This window comes from Passer domesticus, chromosome 4 (genome assembly GCF_036417665.1).
Source record: "Passer domesticus isolate bPasDom1 chromosome 4, bPasDom1.hap1, whole genome shotgun sequence".
NCBI classification, from domain to species: domain Eukaryota; kingdom Metazoa; phylum Chordata; class Aves; order Passeriformes; family Passeridae; genus Passer; species Passer domesticus.
Genome location: NC_087477.1, coordinates 14,198,694 through 14,219,101, shown reverse-complemented (window position 1 = coordinate 14,219,101; position 20,408 = coordinate 14,198,694). Strand labels below are relative to the sequence as shown.

The 20,408-nt window shown below is 47.1% G+C and overlaps 1 protein-coding gene across 3 annotated transcripts in view; it reads left to right on the top strand.

Moving 5' to 3' along the window:
* SHROOM3 (shroom family member 3) overlaps nt 1-20,408 on the top strand; it is a 109,242-nt gene that overhangs the window by 32,978 nt on the left and 55,856 nt on the right. Inside the window, exon 1 of one of the 3 annotated variants that reach the window (XM_064416217.1) lies at nt 6,267-6,426. The exons of the other annotated variants lie outside the window; for them this stretch is intronic. The gene's annotated coding sequence lies outside the window, so the exon portion shown is untranslated. Of the gene's footprint in view, nt 1-6,266; nt 6,427-20,408 lie in introns of those variants that run through there. 3 annotated transcript variants of the gene reach the window in all.

Below are 20,408 nucleotides of genomic sequence, written 5' to 3'. Positions count from 1 at the left end.
TGGTGTATGTGGTTCTGGCTCTCTGCAGAGCATATTCCAGGTCAGCATGTTTTTGGAGGTTTAGCTGTTTGTTTTTCAAATGAAAACCTCACGAGTTCTCTGTAACGGTGTGGTGGTGACACCAGCCATCACACCAGACAGAAAGCACACATTTTTAAAATCAGATGTATTGTGCCATAGCCCACACAATATATTCAGCTTGCTATTTAATCTTGGTTTTTATTTCAGGACAAAGGTAAGCTTTTAGTTCTTAAAGGGTGACCTCTCTGTGTGTTACTGAGCAAAAGTAGATGTTACAACACAGCTCTGCAGACTGGCTGATGAAACGATGTGGTACTTCCCTTGGAATGTCACAACTGATGTGTCATCATCAGTCTTCATCAAGTTTGATTGATCAGTGTAATGGAGGGACAAGGTGGGAATAGTTTCAAAGAAGGGAATGTGAGGGCAAAACCAGGGAAAATTCAGGGCAAGAGAAAAGGCTAAAATAAATAGTGATAAGAAAATTATCTATCTCACATGACCAGCACCAGACATGAGGACCACAGTCTGCCACATTCTCACTCCTGTGCAAATGTCCTGCTGTCCCCAGGGAGGAATTTGCAGGAGGAGAGACCTGGAGCTGTGAATTGATACACTTTCTGCTTCCTTGCTCACAAACTTATAGTAGGGCAGAGGCAGAGAATGCCCTAATGAGCCCCAGTGTTAAGTAAATCCTGTGCCTATTCCCTAAGAGGATCTTTATTTGGGAGATAAATGTTGAACAGTTTTCTTGGAGGCTCTCTAGCTGCATTTTGTTTGTCTCAGCTCAGAAGCCCTTAGTGACAGATTTCAAATGTTCCCTTTTCTCTGCTTCTTTAGCACATTTACTCACACCTCCTTGTTTCAAAGGCTGTTCCCAAAGCCAGGTCCTGCCTCTGCCCTGTCCTCACTGGTTTTGCCCATTCATTTCCAGGACAATGGACTCAGATATGTGTGTTTGCTCACTCCTGTGCACCTCAGGCCTGCAGCTGGTGTGCTCTGAGGGACCTTGCTGACACTCACACTCCATCCCAGCTGGAGCAGGAGCTGCTCTGCAGCCCAGGGAGTGACTCAGTGTGCCTGAATCACTGCTGGCGACAAATGTCTCCAGCCATGGGCATGAGAACCACCACTTTCATCAGGCCTGAGGAATTCACGGGCTGATGCTGGGGAGGTCCCTTTGCTCAGGGTTTGCCCATTTGGAGCAGTTGGTGTGAATCACAATGGGAAACTGGAGAGACCAGTTTGCTGGATTTTGAAGCGGAGAGGCTGGCCTACTATCCTCAGCAAACTGCCTTACAGAGGTCTTGATACTCCGTTGATCTTTAACCAGGTGAAGGAAAAACTGTTTGAAAGCTACAGCTACAAAAGAATAAGACTTAGCTGGTTTGTTGTGAAATACATAATTTTTTCCAAACATTTTTTTTCCTGTTGCTTCCTCTCCAACTGCAGTATCTAAGCAGAGTTGGATGCAATTACAAAAAGACCCTTTTCAGTGGTATCAGTCTGATCTAATTGTCTTGTGCATGCCTTCATCAGCTGAAGATAAGGCTCAAACCATGGGCAGAGCCTTGTGTGCTTTACAGCCCCTACAGTGGCCTGGAGCACTTGCCAAAAATAGGCTTTTGCACAGGTCAGTGGGCAGGAATGGCTGCGGGAGCATCACACTGTTTACATGGCCGGACATGCAGCGTGTCCCTAACTGCAGCAATTAGGGCAGCCAGGCGTGGTGGCACACGGAGCTGTGCCACCAAGGGGACCCAGGGCCGCAGGGGACAAGTCCCACACACCCTTTCCAGCACAAACACCGCCGTGGCCAAGCCTCCCACAGGCCACTCCCCAGCACTGCGAGTTCTGGGCGGGCAGAGGGCACAGCATGTGGCAGGTGTTCTTCTTGAAGGGACACTGCATTGTGGAGGGATCCAGCCACAGGCTGGGTTAATTAATACAAAGCTCTATTAATATTTGCTGGTGGAACAGCAATGAAAAATGTTCTGCGGAGATTTAACAGAGTTTCGGGGCCCTTGCTCTGCTCATGCCAATGTGCAAGGGCCCTGCAGATCTCTTCCAGGTGTTCAGATTGGGATGTGATGGTGACACTAGGGTTTGCAGAGCCAGTGAGACTGGACAAAGCAGGAATCTCAAACCTGCTGTGATTTACAGCAGAACTGCTTGCTCCAGGATGCACATGTGTGCTCTTAGCATATATCCAGTCATTCTGACACCAGCGACTGCAAGAAGCCTGTTCAAGTACTATTTATATGGTATACACAATATTGTAGTGAAGATCAGTATTCAAGGTGGTTGATTTTCTGTTTTCAGTGGTAGTAGTTTGTGTCTGCCTCAGGCTTAGCAGTGCCTGCAATTGTTTTCCTTCTCAAAGAACCTCAGACTAAAAGTACAAGTCAGATAAAGGAGGAGTGGGGATAGAAAACATCCTCCTTTTCCTGTTGTGCTAAAAAACTATACAAAAAGGAAGGATTAAGCTTATCCTTGGCTATGACCATAATCTGCATGTTTGTTTTCACGCTTCCCTACAGATTCCCTGCATCACTTGGGTTATTTGGGTAATTCTCTTGGTACATCCCTGGCCCTGGGCCCCCTTGCCTGAATGATGAGACCTGGGGGAGCTGCTGGGAGTGAGAAGGTGCTGGGCTGCGTGGGCCTCCCGGGGCCAGGGCTGTGTTTTCAGACAGATCTGCTTCTAATCAACTCCTTTAAACACCTCAATGGCAAGATCAGGAATTAAACCCAGACATCCTGAATACTTGCACTTACACCATAGCTACAGAGCTGTTCTTGGTTTGGCAGCAAATTACTATAACTAAGGCTTTAGGAAAAACTACAGGAGAAAAGTCTCCCAGTCCACCTGATAAATGACCCTATGGAGGTGTGGAAGGGCAGGAGGAAGATGTCAGCTGTGCTGACATCTGCAGCTCAGAGCTGATTCAAGCCCATGGAAATCAGTGGAAAGATTCCCACAGACTCCAAAAGGCTTTGGCTTAGACCCTCACTGAGCAGTGATTTCCTTCATTGACCAGGAGAAAATGGGCTATTCCTGGAGAGAGAGGAAGCTGCTGGCATTTTTACAAAAAGACAAATGCCAACACAATTCTTCAAAGAAGTCTGTCCACTAATCCTTTCCTCTTATGACACTAATGTAATTTTGTGCCGTATTTGACAGCGTGCCAAAAAATTGCATCGAATAAATCCAAGTTTTGTGAATGAAGTGAATTAGAATTAGCGCTGGCCCACACCCTGGCCCGCAGCAGCGCAGGAGTGCCTTCCCAAAGAGCTGCTCTGCGGTGTGGCTGGGGCTTCTTCAGTGCTGATGGCCGGGGGAATGGCAGAAAGGAAGGCTTCATGCACATGGAATGTTTAAGACTGACAGCTTAGAGGCCAAATCTGGCATTCGAGGGCTGGCAGGGTGGTCTGTGTCTAGTGCTAGTGTCTGTTTGTTGTGAACTCCTCCTCGGCTTTCCAGCATGCTCCTGCTCATGTCTCCTTGTGCTCAGCTCTTTCCAAGTGCATCCTTTTATCACTAAAAAACGAGCCTTTGGTTGGGGTCTGCCGCTCCTCATGTAATGCCAATGGGTGTGACCAGCCAAAGCCCACCAGGGGCCTCAGCCACTGTTGGGATGGCATTTTCAAGGCCTGTACACCCTGTGCCCAGGCAAGGAAAGGCATTAAAATTTCCTTGTGTCTTGGATCAAACTGGTCAGTCTTTAGTATCTCAAGCATCAGTATTTTCATAGAGGAGTTTCCAATGCATTCATCAAAATGTTTGCAGTTCCTGTCTCGTTAGGAAGGGACAGGCAGCTGGGAAGTGAACAGAATTTAATTTTTAAATCACTGGCAAATCCTTACTGTCTAGGACTTATTAGCTACTAATTACTACGTATTACAAATTAGCTACAGTTCAGGAATGATAGGGTTTTAGTAAATGTAAGGGAGATCTAGATACAATTTTTGAATAAAAGCTTTTAGGTCACTGATAGGAACAGTGGGCAAATGCCTTGGAAAGAAATAAATGCCAGTCACCAAGATGTGCTATGGTCTCTGAGATGTTACAGTCTGACCCCTCAGCTGAAGCTGCATTAGGAACCCAGGAATTTCCAGCCCCTGCTATTCCAATTAGCTGCTCCTCTCACCCTGTGCCTGTGGATTAGTTTGCCTTCTTCAGGCAATAATCAGCCTGGGGCTGGATGTGTCAGCAAGTGACTCTGGAAAAGCTGGGAGATCTCTGCCAGTGCCCTACAAACTACTTTTTACAGCGTGAATCTCCTTTATTTGGAATTTCCCAAGGATTTGGTTGGAGCTGGATCAGATCACAATAGCATGAAAACTCAGACAAACAAGCATGTGTTCTCCCAGCACTCCATGCATCCTTCACTGTCTGGGATGGTGTGGGGATGACCTTTAGTCCACAGGGCAAATACTTGGACTAGACAGGGCTTCTGGTTACCTGTCCAGGTGCAGAGGGGTGCAGGGTGACACCTTCACTGGGCAGCTGCAGGGAAAGCTGAGAATAGCTGCATTTCATCATCCCTGTGCTGTAAAGGAGCTGCCGTTGCATGGAAGCTGACTATAAATATAGATTTATAAGGGGTTTCTTGGTTGGGTGCTATTGATATGGGCAGATGTACATGTGTACACAGCCACAGCCAGATTAAATATTTAGTTGCTCAGCTGCTAATATAAAATAATTTCACAAAATCTTTTCCTTGCTTTTCCTGCTTGGTCCAAGGTTTCCTCTGAAAGGGAGGTGGGGTCAGGAGAGGTTAATGAACACTGATGTAATCCTACTGATATAAATTGTGTTTGCCTGGATTTACTTCAGCAAAACAGATGTTAGGGTGTAGTGATTACTGTAACTCCTTTACGTCTTTTATGAATGGGCTTGTACAGGTCATCCAAATCCCTTGGTATTGTTTCTCCCTTAGGGCTGGATCCATGGAATATCTCAGACAAAAGAACAATGAAGAGCAGACACTGCACAGACAGTATCAAATGGTCTTTTATATGCACAACTCTTCCTGTGTGTAGCGCAGAGCAGCCTAAATCACCCAAACACAGATGGACAAAGAATATAGAATGTTTTTTTTTCCCTAATCCCCCTTTCTTCAGCTTCCTGCCTGACTTGGGCATTAAAGGGAGGCAGGGCTGATCTTCAGTATGTGTATGTAAAACTTTTTAGGTAGGTTATACCTGCATAATAAACCATAACTTCTTTTTTTTTTTCTATTGAGAATGCACAAGGAAATGAAAATCAGAAATAGTCATTAAAAAATACATGTTTCAGGAGCTGAAAAGAGACTGTTAGCTCAGAGTTACCACTTAGGCTTTTGTGTTTACCAAGTTTTTAAAAAGTATTACTATTGTCAAGTGAAATGTCAGGGGATGAGTGGAAGCATTCAAGAAGGTAACCGTGTGGAAGAGGATGATGTATTCCCTTTACTTGAAGTCAAGGGACATTGGAGTAGAGAAAATGTGGTGAAAAGTATGGGTGAGATAGTGAATATTTTGAATTTTCAGCCAGCTTGGAAAGGAGAACTATTTAGGGCTAAATGGAAATGCAATTGTGTGTTCTGTTTGGCCTGAAATGAACCGTTTTGCTCCTGGTAGGAAAAGCATGTCAATTTAATATATTCAATGTATATTTAATGTTTTCAGCTTTCTCTTGGATGTTAAGGCAGCCTGGCTGGGTATAGAGCACTTGAACCTCCCTGTGCCGGTACTTCCTCTGTAGCAGGATGGGTCCAGTGGGTTGAGAGCCATGTGCTTTTCTGGGATTATTTCCATGGACTTCATCCGGTACCCACAGCCTTCTCCTGTGGCATTTTTTTCAGCCCTGCAGTCGATTGCTGAGCCCCAGCTTAGGGGCCAGCGAGCAACAGGGACCAACATCCTTGCTGCACCTCTTCTCCACGGTTTTTATCCCCCACCCTTATCCCAATTTTTCAATTGCAATGTGAAGAGTGAACTTTGAGAGAAACAACAGATCGTTCCTGGCTGGCTGTAAAGGCTTTTTTTCTTGGATATAGTTAATTTTCTCCTCTCTCCCCGCAAAGCCCAGTGTTAATTACAAGAGGGGCCAAGCCCAAACCTGCGGGGAGCCGGGGCAGCGCTGACTGGCACTTTCACTCAGCACATTCCCCCTTTCCTCACGGTCTCTGCTCCTGTCTGTCAGGCCTGCTGACGACTGCCGGGTAGGAGGGCAGTAATCCGAGCTGCCTGTGCCGAGCGAGCCTGCTGCGTTGTGCTGCGGGATCGGTGCCGCGGTGCCTGCGCGCACAGCACCTGCACCGGCAGCTCGCCGCGGCCGGGCCCGCCGCCCTTCCCGCTGCCGGCCCCGCGCTCCCCGCGGGCGGCATGGCGATCCCTCAGCCTCCGGGGGCTCCCCAGGTAAGCGGCACAGCCCGCCGGGCGCGGCCTCGGCAGGGGACAACGCGGGCCGGGGCTCTTAGGGACCCGCTCCGGCCTAAACCTCACGGGCATCGTACAGCTCAGGGTCTGTCACTGGGGGGCTGCCGGGCGATTTAAGCAAAGCTCTCAGGCTTCAGGCTAGAAAAGTGCCAGGAGCTCACAGGAGAGCCTCCAGAGCTGTGCAGCATCCCCACCCTCGGTGTCCAAGGGTAATATCGATGCCATGCACTTGGGACGCTGAGTCTTCCAAGCAGGGGTTCTGACTCACGTCCACACCGTGGTTGGTGGAGTGCAGTTTGCAGTTTTGTAGTCTGGAAGAATCCGTGCTCAAGTTCGTGGCACTCTTCTTGGCCTTCAGCTTTTATAAGTTGAGAGTTGTTTAAAGTGGGTGGCAAACCAGGCACACGCTTTACGTCACTGGCGGACAGAGATGGACCAGCCCCACAATCTGGGATGTGATCTTGTTCAATCAATATGGCAACAGTGCAGGGAGCAGGGAGAGAATGGGGAAGCGGCTGGTTCACGAGAGATGGCAATTAGTACAGCTCCAGTGCTGGCAATCACTGTAGCTCCAGCTGGGCCTGCACAAATTTGCATTCTTTGGAGACCTGTCGTATATTGTACACATACCTATCCACCCTTCTAGATTGGTCATGAATCATAAAACTAAGCTCATTGAACTTGGATTTGATTTTGATTATTTTCTGACACATGAACTCCTTTAGTAAACCCATTAACTAATCTTTAAACTCATTAGCTGCTTCATTGCTGTTAGGATATTTTCAGTTTGAAGTTTGTGTGGGGTTGTTTTATCTTTGAGAATGGGCCAAAGCTTTAGCTGTGCACTTCAAGGGAAATTGTAACTGGTTTTTCATGTAAACTGTGGTGATCCAGTGTGCTTAGGGAAAGTTGGCAGTGCAGGTTGTAGTGGTGCTTGTGGAATACTGGGGCAAAACTAGTGGGCATGGGAATATCCCTAAAGATTCCTGAGGCAGTCGAGCTGACAAGGATCCAGAGCATGAAGGAAGAGCTTGCTTTACAGCACAGATCCCACCTGTGCCTGGCCTGACGCCTACAGAGGTGAGCATGTTCCCAGGCTGCAGCAGTGAGAAGAACCTCCCATCTGAAATCTGAAAAGATGCCTGAATTAAAGAGATTTGGTGGTCACCCCCTTCAAGCAAATTGAAAAAAATTCATCTCAGGCTGATGTTACTGTTTTCTCTGGTGTGCTATATTGTGTTAAAGTCTTTTGGATGCCTTCAAAGGGCTAAAGGCAATACCTCATAGAAACCCAAGTGGCTGAAGAATTACCAGATATTAGCATTTACCTCAGTTGCCAAAGCTTGGACGTTTCTTTCTGCCTTTCATAAATTACAGCCTGCAGGGACCATTTAGTAATAAATCATAGCAACTTGGCTTTTAGAGGGCAACCCATGTACAGAGGCACTTCAGGTCTGTGCCAGCATCTCCTTTGTTCAATAAAAGTAACAGCAGGAATTTGATTAAAGACTGATAGAAAAGACAGGGAGGGAGAAACATAGCAAAGATTAAAGAAAGAAAGAGCCACCTGGAAACTTCGTTCCTCCTTTATTTCTAACTTAAGCTCGTAAATACCAAATCTAAACCATTGTGTGTGTGAGAGGGAGGGAAAATTTCCTGCATGCCTGCACAGAACAGACTGCACATGCAGCCACCCGAACGACTTATAGCAGAAGTCAGATTGTTTCCTCCAACTTAAGGCTTGCTGCATGTGCTCCATGTCTGCATTGGAAAGAAAATAAACTAGAAAATAACATTATGCCCCGGTGCTCTGGGAGGACGGCATTTAGGAGGGTCAGGCGAGTCCCATATCTGGAGGAGAGTGGCGCTGGCTTTGGGCTGAGCCTGCCTGGGAGCAGGGAGCACATTTCCCAGGCTGCCTCGGAGCAGCCCTGCAGCTCGGCACAATGCGATGGCCAGCTGCACACGGCCAGCCCACAGCATCTGCCCCTTTGTCTCCATCATCCTTGCTGTAACACCCCCCAGGAAAAGGAAAGCCCGGGGACTCCAGCAGCCAAATGCAAATTAGCCCCGAAGAGCCCCGTTCTGTGTGATCAGCAAGCGACAGGCAAATCGCATTCAAATTCCTCACTGCAGAGCCAGCCCGGCTGTTGTTTGGGTGTAGGAGACCAGAACGCTGCCATTAAGTGTCCAACGGGAGCGAGGGTGCATTTTCCTTAGCCTGGCTGTGCCCTGGGAGCTGGAAGAGCTTTGCTGGGAGTCAGAGGCGCGCTTTGGTTCCCAGGCGGGATTTGCAGAGCACACAAGAGGAAGTCTGGGACCATGAACTCCCCGGGAATGGGGAGTTCAGCCCTCAACAAGGTTTTGCATACTTTGGGGGCTCCTGCAGGTAATCTTGCCCTACTCCAGCCTAGATGGAGCAGCAGGGCAGAGAATCCTGTACTTGAAGTCTTTGGCTGCTGCATTTGGTGTCCCTTGTCTATACACTTGGACATCTCTGCTTCTTAAATCATGCTTTTGCCCACCTGCAGCTTCTCTTAGTCCATCTTTACATTGGTTTCTCTCTGCTCACTTTCTCTTATGCTTCTCAGCTCTTTGTAACACCCGTTGGACCGTGAATCCTTTTTGGCCGTGGCCCTGGCTCTGAACTGTGTTCCCCTCAAGTGGTTAGGATGCGATGATGTGTTTGCAGCAAAGAGGATATATCTGCCTCGGTCCAGCCTTCCCCACCTCAAGCCCTTATCCTGAAGGCTGCTGCCTCCTTCATCCAGGGAGCAGGAAGATGCCCAGCCCTGCATCGGGGTCTGGATCAGGCTTCGGTGCCCAATCAGACCGCTACAAAGACGCAGGAACAGACAATGTCCAGGACCGAGCCTCCGGTCAGCAAACCACATTCTCCTAGTCAGTGAAACTCTCAGTACCGAAATGCCGTATCCCGACAGGATTTGTCCTCCCGCTGCTTCTCGCATCCCGGCCCCGCGGCTCGGCGCGGTGTGGCGGGGACCGGCCGCCGGAATGCGGGGAATGCGAATGGCATGCTTGAGTGGACAGCTTCAGAGCCGGGCTCGGGGATGGCTCTCCTGCCATCTGTTGTGAACCCCGCGGGCCCATAGCAACAGCGGCTCAGGAATGGGGCTGCTGGGTTTTTTCTGGTAAAGAAATTCTTCCCGAGCCTCTTCACCGCTCCTGCATGCGCGCACTCACGAATAAGCGGGAACGGGGCTGGGATTCCTGCTCCAGAGCGATGCCTGCTGAAGGAGAAAGCGCCTTGTAGAACTCGGCTTGTGTTTGGTTTGGGGAGGTGTTTCCCTTTCTGCACTGGGACATGAGCCCATGTGTGTGATTTATTGTTAATTGCCAAAATCTTGTTCCATTCAAATCAAGTGTGAACTTGTGTTTGACATGAGGTCGGTAAAATCTCCAGTGGATGTACAACCACTCGATTGCCCTCAATGAAACAGAGATCACTTCTGCCTTGTTATTACAAATGCCAAGGTTATAACTGATGTAAATAATCCCAGTGGATTGATTTGTTGTGCCCATTGTTTTCTTATGACCCCGGAGCTTTTCTGTCCTGGCTGAGGGGTTTTGCTGCATCATGAAGTGGTGGGACTGGATTCTCTGAGGTTACAGGTAGCTCAGCATCACTGGTGGTACTGAGACATGCCAACTTGTGCTCCAGGGAAGATTTTGCCACATAAGAACTCTGTCTCCTGTTCACCAGTGTGAAGTGGCATGCCATGGGGAAGGCTTAGCGCTGAAAGAGCCTTTATTCTGTCAGCAGGGGCAGGAACAGACTGTCTGTCAGTCTGTCTGAATGGTTTTACTTCTTCCTTTCCTCTGGAAATTCCCTTCTGAAATGCAGGTTTATTTTCTCCCCGTACCTTAACCTTTTTTTTCCTGCTGTCAAGCGGCTGAGACCTCATTCCTGCACATTGCTCAACCTCTCCCTGTGACTCAGCAAGGTGGATTGTTTTAAAGTGTTTTTAATTCCTTTAAGATGAGGACTTGTAAGTTGCAAATTTACATGAATGTTTCAAGAGGTTTGATGTGAGACATTCAGAAGTTAGTTGTATTTAACTCTCCCAAACAGTGCATTGGTTTTTAAGTATTCTTTTAGTATTCTATTTCTATGCCTAACAGCGTGCAACAAATACCAAAATTTGCAGAGAAGCCCTCATGGCCAAGAGGGAATCATGGAACTGGAAGTTTCGTGGCCTTTGAAAGATGTCATGAAGAGGAGAGGGGAGGAAACCAAGGAGTTTTCCCCCCAGTGCTCACAGGGCTGTGTTTGAAGCTGGGCACACAGCTACAGTGGCTTGATCACAGGGAGCAGGGTATAATTTCAGTGAAAGCTGATAGGTACAGGGAGGAGGGATAAAACTCTCCCTATTACAGGTATTTATTATCACTTGACAGCTGTCAGTTTGCAGTAGGGGATTTGCCTTCCTGTCAGCTCTCTGAGAACCAGGTATATTTGCCCAAGGTTGTGGGGAAGGATAGAAATCCTGCTTTCAAGCACGGGTATCATTTAACCTTGATAAGAAGGCAGGTAAAGCATTTTTTCTGAAAGACAGCTGTGGAGAACAGGGGAGTCAAGTCTTTCTAGCCCTACCCAGATGGGAAAAAACAAGTCATTAAAATCTGATACCTACCTGCTTTTAATGAGAGAAATGTTGTTCGAAGAAATAATCTCAGTCCTATCACCACCGAACTATTTTCAGGAGCCATTAGCCTTTCACCTCCTCATATGTTTTATCTCTTACTTTTGATCTCATTCAGGGAAAACGGCAGTGCTGCTGCAACCAGAGATCTGGGCTTTAATCAGGAGCTTACTCAGTCATAGCCGTGCTCTTTGCAGCCGTCCTTCCCAGGAAATGACCCCCAAAACCATGGGGAGTGGGGTGGGGAAAACAGCAATTAAAATCAAGCACCTGGCTAAACGTCTTTAGTCACGTTTAGCTCTTCACTGAGCCAGTACGGGTATTCTCAAGGGTTCTGCAGTGCTCCCTTCCTCTTTAGCCTCTTCCCTCTCCCCAGGAACTCTTGCACAGGTGCTGGGGACAGGTGACTGTGAGCTCCCAGCCTGAAAACTACAGGCACAAGGCAGTTGGGTTTTTGCCTGGAAAAAGCAAAAAGCAAGAGCCAGCTGTGGAGGGATCCTCTGAGCTGCACTGAGCAGTCACAAACTCTGGCTCCATTTAACTGTACCTCAGTGTCAGGTTGTGTCTTTGCTGTGCTCTCTACTTGAAAGCTGTTCTGATGTAGAATAAGATCCTTGATCCAGGCATGGATGCTCCCACAATCCCCCAGCTGGAAGGGAAAGAAGCCGAGTTGGGTGGTTTTGGTTTTGGACAGTGGGATCAGCAAAGGAAGGCTGTAGATGACCAAGGGCTGCTAAGGTTCAGCCTCATTCTCTCTTTCTTCAGTGTTTATCACATTTTGTTCTTTGTACCATTCAGAATAATGTTTCAAAACAAAACCAGGAATGCAGGCTTGAGTCTGCTGAGACAAGTCTGTTTCTTCTGCCTCATCCTGCCCAGGAGCCCACTTCTCCCTATAAAATGCTGCTGCTGTTATTGCTGTCCCTAGACTGTAACACATCTCCGGAATCATCAATGTTCTTCAATATTTTCTGCCTTAGCTCCAGCATGTTGCATTGGATGATCTTTCATGTAGATTTTTTTCCTTGCATCTGTTAAATTCAGACTGAGATCCATTTTAATGCCAGGCCAGTTTTATTTCAAAAGTTACCCATCATCAGTACATAAGGATAAACAGAAAAGAGTGAAAAAATATCAATTATGAATGAGATATAACACATACACATTTATTTCTATGTTGCTGGTCCATATTTATTTCTTCTCTTTATCTATGGATATCAAAAGCACCAAAAAAATGCCAGGAATGCCACGTCCCACTGATGTTCTCCTGACAGGACATTCAGAGCAACCCACAGCAACAGCTGTACTGCCTATTTATCCTGGAGCAGAAAATTGTACATGGCCTGGGACAATGGCCGACGTCACCGACCGACACGGGGGCCACGTCTCTGTCACGGTGGGAACAGTCCCTGCACTCCCCTGGGCTGTTTGTGTGCTCAAGAATCATGCTTATCATATTGCTGTAACACAGCACTTTGCATCTAATTTAAGCAATACTGGGGCTTTTGTTTGTCTCACGAGGTCTAACCCGCAGACAAAAGCCGTGGTCCAGCCTGAAGGTTATGAGACGTTACCAGACATTCATGTTCACACATACACGCTCAGTCAGAGGAATTTATGGCCATTACCATGTTCTCTAATGAGTACAAAATGAGACCATTACATATTCACATAATTAGTTTGACAGATTTTCATTTAAATATAAAAAGACTTCTAGTCTTCAGAGAACAAAAGGAGGGGTTTGTTTCCAGGGCATTTTTTGACTTGGCTTTGCTGGAGCAGGAGGTTGGGAGTGACAACTGAGGGGAGACAATTTAGTGTGAATAATTCTCAGCTTTTGATTTCATGTTGCCATTTCTTTGCTGTTTTTCCAGTTCCCCTGGAGCACTTCAAGGAGAGTTTTGTGATGGGGCCTTTCAGGTGCAGCCAGGAAAGCCCAAGTGTCATTTTTTGTTCTTGGATATTTGGGCATCAGAGAAAAAGATGTGGCTTTTTTTATTAATTTAGTTAGAGTGATTTCTCTTTGGAAAGGTTCACAACAGCTCACCAGCTTGCTCTGTACCTTTTCCCCTGCCTTTTTCACACCTCTTTTACCTGTGGTCACTTGTCCTTCAGGTTATTTATCTTTCTGTATTTCAAATGCACTGTTGGCGCCCCTTCAGCTGTGTTTTTCCTGAATTGGTTGGGTTATGCAGCTTCTTCAGGCATTCGTGGAGGAGCACTTGCTTAATTTCATGTCTGGGCTTCAGAGGCCACATGCTGGCCCGGTCATCTCAGCATGAGGAACGCTACATGTGACACTCTCCAAGCAGGAATTCTTAAAAGTCAACATGAGGTGTCCTCCAAAGACCCATGCACGTACCCAATGTATCCAAACCCAAACTCCTCGGATTATGGTAGATTTGGATTGCTTTAGGCTTGGATGATACAGTAGTATAACTGAGCAGTGCCCTTAAACCATGTAAAGTTCCTTTGGTTCACAGCGTGCGTCTGTGGGGCCACTCACCTTTGTGTAACCAGCCCGTGTCCTTATCGGAGCTGACGACGTTTGTTCCTACACAGGGGTTACATGCTGGGAGCCAGGACTAAGTGCACAGCTACTTTATTTACACATCCAAGTGCCTCTTGGATGATGCTGGTAAATTCCAGGACGCTTGAGGTTCCCTGTGACATTTCAAAAAACAGCTTTTGTGAGAGAAGATATTGGGCAAAATCCACACGGGCTCGGTTGTGACACTTCCCAGCCCTCCTTTTAACCCGGTAAAGCTCAGGGCCCCCTTGTCCTTTGGTTTCCTGTGAATGTCCCACCCTGGGATGTGCCTGCCGCACATTGTGCCCAGCTGAGAGTAGGGAAAATTGTATTCACAGCTCAGACACAACCACACTGTGGAAATAGAGCTGTGAACTCGTAGAAAGCACAAGGCATTTTGGCACTTCCACATGCTAAATCCTCAGAAGGACCTTATGTTCATCACCTGAAACCCCCCCTGCCTTGTTCTTCCTGGACATTGCTGGGTAAAAAGTGACCTTTTAAAAAGTGACCAAGTGCAAATACAGCACATTTGTGTTTCGTTCAGGATCCAAGCACTTTTATTCCGTGGTTTTTAGCTCTGTCTTCCTTGTCTGGCATACACTTTTTAGAATGATGGCATGAAAAGGAGTTTGAGCTTAATGATGAATTAGTGCTATTGGAATTTGAACTGCTCTTGTTTTTCAAGTTATTCTTATCAGAGAGGCCTTGTTTCTGGAAGGGGAACAGCAGTGGCTCCGTTCAGTAAAGCTGACAAAGCAGGAAATGATCACCAGCCCTTCACAAAATCCTAACTGAACATTTACTTAGAGCCACAGTGGGAGAGACCCAGACCCATAAATCAACCTATTAAACCTTCAGACACGAATTTTTGGAACCTCCCAGGCATTTCTTTTTCCTGCTGCTCTTAAGAAGTCTTTTAAAGGCACAAGCTTCATGATGTCATTAAGGACATGAGCAAGTGATGTTGCTCCAGGCCTGGAATCAAGGCAGTGGGTGACCCTTACCCCTCCAGGAAGAAATCCCAGTGACTTCAGCCCTGGCTATTTATTAGACAAAAGCACAAGGTGACATGGGGTGCCAGTTTATCAGGCAGGAGAGGTGGTCATGTCTGTGTAGGAAGGGTAAAATCTCCTGGATTGTTTTAAGAAGGTCTGTGCTGCCTTTTATGGCAGGGTGTGAAGGTTAAGCCTGGCCTGAGTGGGTGGTTGAGGGGAAGCATCTATCCTGATCCATCTATCCAGAGCCTCCAGTTCTGCACTGTGGAGGACAAGAGGCATTTTGGTATGTCTGATATGGAGCCCTTCAATAAGCCCTGTGTGCAGTGTTAGTATGTGGGATTACCTCGTGCTCTGCAGAGACACAACAACCCTTCAGGGGAATGTTTAGGGGCAAAGAAAAATAGAAAAATACAAACTCTCACCACTCCACATTTAAATTTGGGGGTAAGGTAGCTAGTATTATTCCTCACTGTTTAATCCCCATGGAAGATTAAGGAAAGGATAATTAATATCTGCTGTTAAAAAATCAGCAGTATCCTTCTTTTCTCATAGACAACATTTAACTAAAGGCCTCTAGTTACATGTGTAAAGCCTGATTAGTACGTGTGCAACTATTAGAGGGCCAGGGTGCCTGGGTATCATTTCTGTCTGTGCCACATACTCACTGTGGGATGGGAGGCAAGATGTTTACTGCTGTGAATTGCCATTTCTCTGTGCAGGCAGTACGTGTGACAGCCCTTCCTAAGGCCAGGGATGTTGTGAGCCTTGATTGCCATGTGTGGTGCACTTTGCAAAATACCCTGCGCCACTGTAGGTATGAAAAGGCAATTAAAAGAAAAATACAACGTCTTTCTCTCTAATTTTCAGAGGAATGTCTTTGTACTTTTGGTTGCTGTAACCACAGCCCAGATTTTCCTGCTGAGTAGATGGTGAGAACTGCTTCTTAGAAAAGAAAATATTGCCTTCCTCAGCTGCAGTCACCCAAGAATGAGCCTTTGGTAGCTAAAAAGAGGAAAGATTCTTCATCATTCTCCCTCCCATCCAAGGCTTGGAAGATGGGGCTCTGCTCACAGGCCCAGAGTATTCCTTCATCTTCCTGCTTCACCTCTGCCTCAGTGACTGAGTGGTTATTCTCTCTCTGGGATGGGGCTGCCGCCATGAGCACTACAAATGTGGCTTATAATTCCAGTGCCTCTGAAAGTCTAGGTAATAGAGACCCCAGGTGCCTATAGCTCTCCCTAAGTGTGAGAATATATAGGACACTGGTCTGCTCCTGTCATCCCAGTAGGCCCTTGGCTGAAAGTTTCCCTGCTTAACTTGAGCTCTCTGCTGGAAATCACTTTGAATTCCAGCATTTTGCTGTCTCTGAGGATTCTGCAGCGCTTCTGAGTGCAGTACTCACAGGGTTCCCCAGGAATAAAGAACACATGACAAAGAACCATAAAGGAGGTACCATAAAGCAATTCTGCTGCAAAGGAGGGCCCAGAGAAACACAGCGTTGTGCCGTGCTTCATATCTTTGCAGTTGAAGATAAATCATAAGCCAAGGGGCTGGAAGCTTTTACAGCTCCTGGTGTAGGAATGGGTGTGGGTGGGTGTGGGCACATGTATGCCTTCAGAGTGAACCAAAAGGGAGCTGTGCTGAGACACAACCAGTGAGGAACAATGTGGAGTTGGGTTTTGCTCTGCATATTGCCCATTTGTCTCTTGGGGTATTTTGTTCATTCTATAATTTACATACATAAGGCCAGTGTGTCACAAAAAGCAAGTTGCAGCTCAGACAGGTCTGTGGATGGAAGTAGGGAAGCAAGAGTCTCTTCCTCTCCCTGTGCTGTTTAGGAGGGCAGCAGGAAGTGCTGACTGACCCTGTGAGTGGTGGTGCAGCTTGAAGAGAGCTGAACAGCCAGAGCCTGGGCATCAGGAAGAATTTCTTCACTGGAAGGTTTGTCAGGCATTGAAATGGGCCACCCAGGGAAGTGGTGGAGTCACTATCCCTGAAGTGTTCGAGGATGTGACACCCAGTGCTATGGTTTAGTTGACAAGGGAGCGATCAGGCAAAGATTGGACTTTACGATCTTCCAGCCTAAATGATTCTATGGTGACATTGCTGCACACCACATCCAGCCTGTGATGTGTGTGGGACATGAGGAAACCTTTCCAAGGGCTTTTGCCTCACTGACAAAATCAAGCACTAAAGGAAAAACAAAGGGATGGACTGGGAAATGCAGCAAAGTCCCAAGAGAAGAAGTGGCTGATAAAATCCCCCATGCATGTCTCAGCACAGTTTCCATGGCTAAGGGCTCTTGTTCTCCTTCTGCAGGACTGCATGGACACCCCTCCCTCATGGCTGCAGTGGGACTAGTCAGACAGTAAGGACTGCTCGTGTGAGTAAAGCCTGCAGGCCTGAGCTGCCTGCTGAGTGCTGCCCACGCTCCTGTTTATTCTTCCCAGTACTGATCTGGGCCATGAGCAGAGCACTGTTTTCCAGGGCCCTGAACCTTTTAGCAGCAAACAAAATGTTAATTTGAGCTGTGTCTTTATGACCTTGTGACCCACAACATGCTCTGGGGTGAAAGGTGCTTTGTTCCTTGTCCCAGTTTTGTCAGAGCCTCTGAGGGACGGGCAGTCAGATAATGGACACTGGTCCAGCAGTGTCAGCTGTACTTGGCGCTAATGACCAGTCCCGAATTTCAGTTTTAGCAGGTGGCAGGCTGGAGCAACTCCTTTGAAATGTCTTAAATCTGTTTTTACAAATGGCTTGGTCAATTTCGTGAGCTGGTTCCTGCCCAGTGGGTGCTTTGGATCAGGTCTAGTCCTGCAGTGCTGGAGTGAGGGGATTAAGACCAAACACTTTACAAGTGAGCAATGCCCTGCAGAGAGGTGTGCTGGATGCAGGAACCAGGACTCTGGCTTGGAATTATTGCTCATTGTTATCTGCATGGTTGTATCTCATACAAACAGGTGGGTTACGAACCAGCAGTGCTTGCTGCCATAAAAGCAGAGCAAAATCCGAGGCAGGCCCTGAGGCAGCAGGAATCTCCAGGTATGGCATCAGGCAGTCAGTCAGTCGGCATCAGCCCAGAGGGCATTACGGGAATCTGCAGAAATGATTCAGCAAGTCACTGCTTACTGCTGACAGAGTGTATTGCCTCTGAACATTTATTTCATTAGTGACATTTCGTGTGACACTGCTTTTGAAAACTGACATTTTGCAAAGCGTGCTGGTGGGTGACAAACGCCAGTAGCTCCAGTTCCGTGCTGGTCAGAGGTGGTGTCACTGACCCTTGCAGCCTTCCTCTGCAGTAGTCCAGACGTGGGAGATCCCATTGCACTCCCAGCTCTGCCCCTCGCCTCCAGGGTGGCACCAGAGTTGTGCTTCACCTTTACCTAAAGAAAAGGCCTAAGAGCTGAGCATTGTTTTTTCATAGTTAGGGTGGATGTAAGAGAGTCTTGCATTAATTTCAAAGTCATTCACATGTTTGCTGTCACGGAGCTTAACAGACAGACATCTTTCATCTGACTCACCCCTCTGTGGGGGGAGTGAATGAGACTTTGTAACAAATAGCTTTTTAAAAGAATGAATAAGGGTTCCTAGTTACCATAAGCTGCCTAAGACGTCTGAAGGATCTTATCTTTTTAATGAAAATGACTCTGGTTTAAATTTGCCAGCTTGGAGTTCATGTTGTCACATTTCAGGTTCCTTACCAACCTTTGCTCTTAGGGGCTAGCATTCCAAGCTGGATTCACTACAGATCAAATTTGCTTGTTGAGAAGATTTTTATTTTTCAGCATCACTGCCATTCCAGCTTCCCTCCAGGGAAATGAAGAGTGCAGTGTAATAGCTGCTGCTGGGATTGCTTGCTGGCAGTCACAGTTCATGCTGAAAGGAGGTGGTGTGTGGTGATGCTTCCATAAGGCAGGAATGACTAAAGTTTACAACAGTTTTCCAGGAAAGGAATACACTGGTGGCCTTTAGGAAGATTTCACTGTGATCATGCACAGCTATGCTGCTCTTGCCAGTTCCTGAGCTCTGCCTCTCGTTCTTCTCCTTAGGCAGATATCCAGATATTTTGCGAGTTCCTTCTTTTAGAGTAAGAGAAGGGAATGGGGTAGAGACTTGAAAGAAGATCCTTGAGAGCTGTCCCCATGTTACACCCCAGCATTAAAAAAAACAAACAATAAAATGCCTTGACTTTACTGCTAGCCTAGATGCTTTAAGGTTAGGCCAAGCAGGATTCCTGATCAGGGCCTGATCTCTAAGAGTACTCATCACCTGCCTTTAACACCTGACACGAGCACAGGACAGGAGGGTGGTGGGGACGTCTCTTCCTAAAAGAAAAGGCAGTATTTGTTGCTGAGGTCAAGGGACCAGCTTGCCTCTGCCAGATTGGAAGCACAACCTTTCCAACCAGTTTGTCAGCTCAATTGTTTAGCAACCTGCTTTGTTTATGCTATAAAACCTGGCTCCTTCGTTCAATGTGGAGTGCCAGAGGGCACTGGAACAACAGAGTGAGCTGCTTTAAATCCTGTGCTTAAACTCCATCAGGGCTTAGAGATGTAAAGAGAAGGTTTCTCTCTAGCTGTTAGATTTATTCTCAGTCACATTCCTGTGAACCCAGTGGAGGAAACAGCCTGAGCTAATGGGGTGTGGCTGGAATAGCCAGAGCTCCAGAGCCAAGACCCAAACACATCCTGCACCACTGGGGATTAAAGTCAGGCTGTCAGCAGGGCTTTAACTCCCTGCAGATCTTTCACCTGACATTGTGTTTAAACCCTTTTGGGCTCTAAGAGAAACAAAGGTGAATTAGAGGGAGATTTTCCTTGAAACCTGAGCTACAGAGTTTTGAAGTTTTGTCAGTGCTCACCTTGCAGCATCCTGCAGTGAGTCTCCAGCAGTTCAGTGAGTTGCTTCAGGCCTGGAGGTCGCGAGGTTTCCTTTATTCACAAGTACTGATGTAGCCAAAGGCAAGCCAAAAATTAATGATTTAGGTTTCAGTCTAGCTCTGGCCCATCCCAAAGTCTGGCAATCGCTGCCCCCGTGGTTTCACTGCCTTTATCTCTTACTGGGGGCGTTTGCTGGGCTGCTCAAGCAAAAGGGCTCGTAGAATATGATTCACCAGAATAAGTGGTTCTTGAATTACCCAGTGCCAAATATTCTGGTTTGATCCAGCAAAGCTTTTCAGATCATGATCAGCTTTAAGAGTGTGAGCAGTTGCACTGAAATGCTCTGGATTACCCTGGTGCTGGTGTGGGGACAGCGGGTGCAGCCTTGCAGGATCAAGCCCTTGGATACAGGGGCCAGAGGCCATGTGCTGGAGGAAGGGAGAGGAGTCACTGCCAGCAGTCCTGTCACAGAGTAGCACCCTGGAATTTAGGGCAAAAGCACATTGGACTTTTTTGTTTAATGCCAATCTGCCTGCAGTCCTCAAACTGTGTAAGCCAAGATCAACAAAGGAAGCTAAAACCTCTTAACACTGGTTTCTCTTTGTTGCTGACAGTGATGTCAGGCAAAAAATCAAATTCTTTCTGGGTGTCAGGTAAGTCAAAGACTACAGAGTGCCCCAGAAAGGGATTCTTGGGGATTTATGTTCCATCAGCAAGACAAATGATAATTAGAGCCTGGATATTTCTGCTAAGCTGGGAAACAAAAAAGAACCGTCTTAATTCCTTAAATTCCTCATGCCAGGCTGTAAAATATATTCCATTCATGCCTGTGTCTTGCTGCTTGTTCTCTCTGTGTGTCTTTCTTTAGCATTCAGCCACCTGT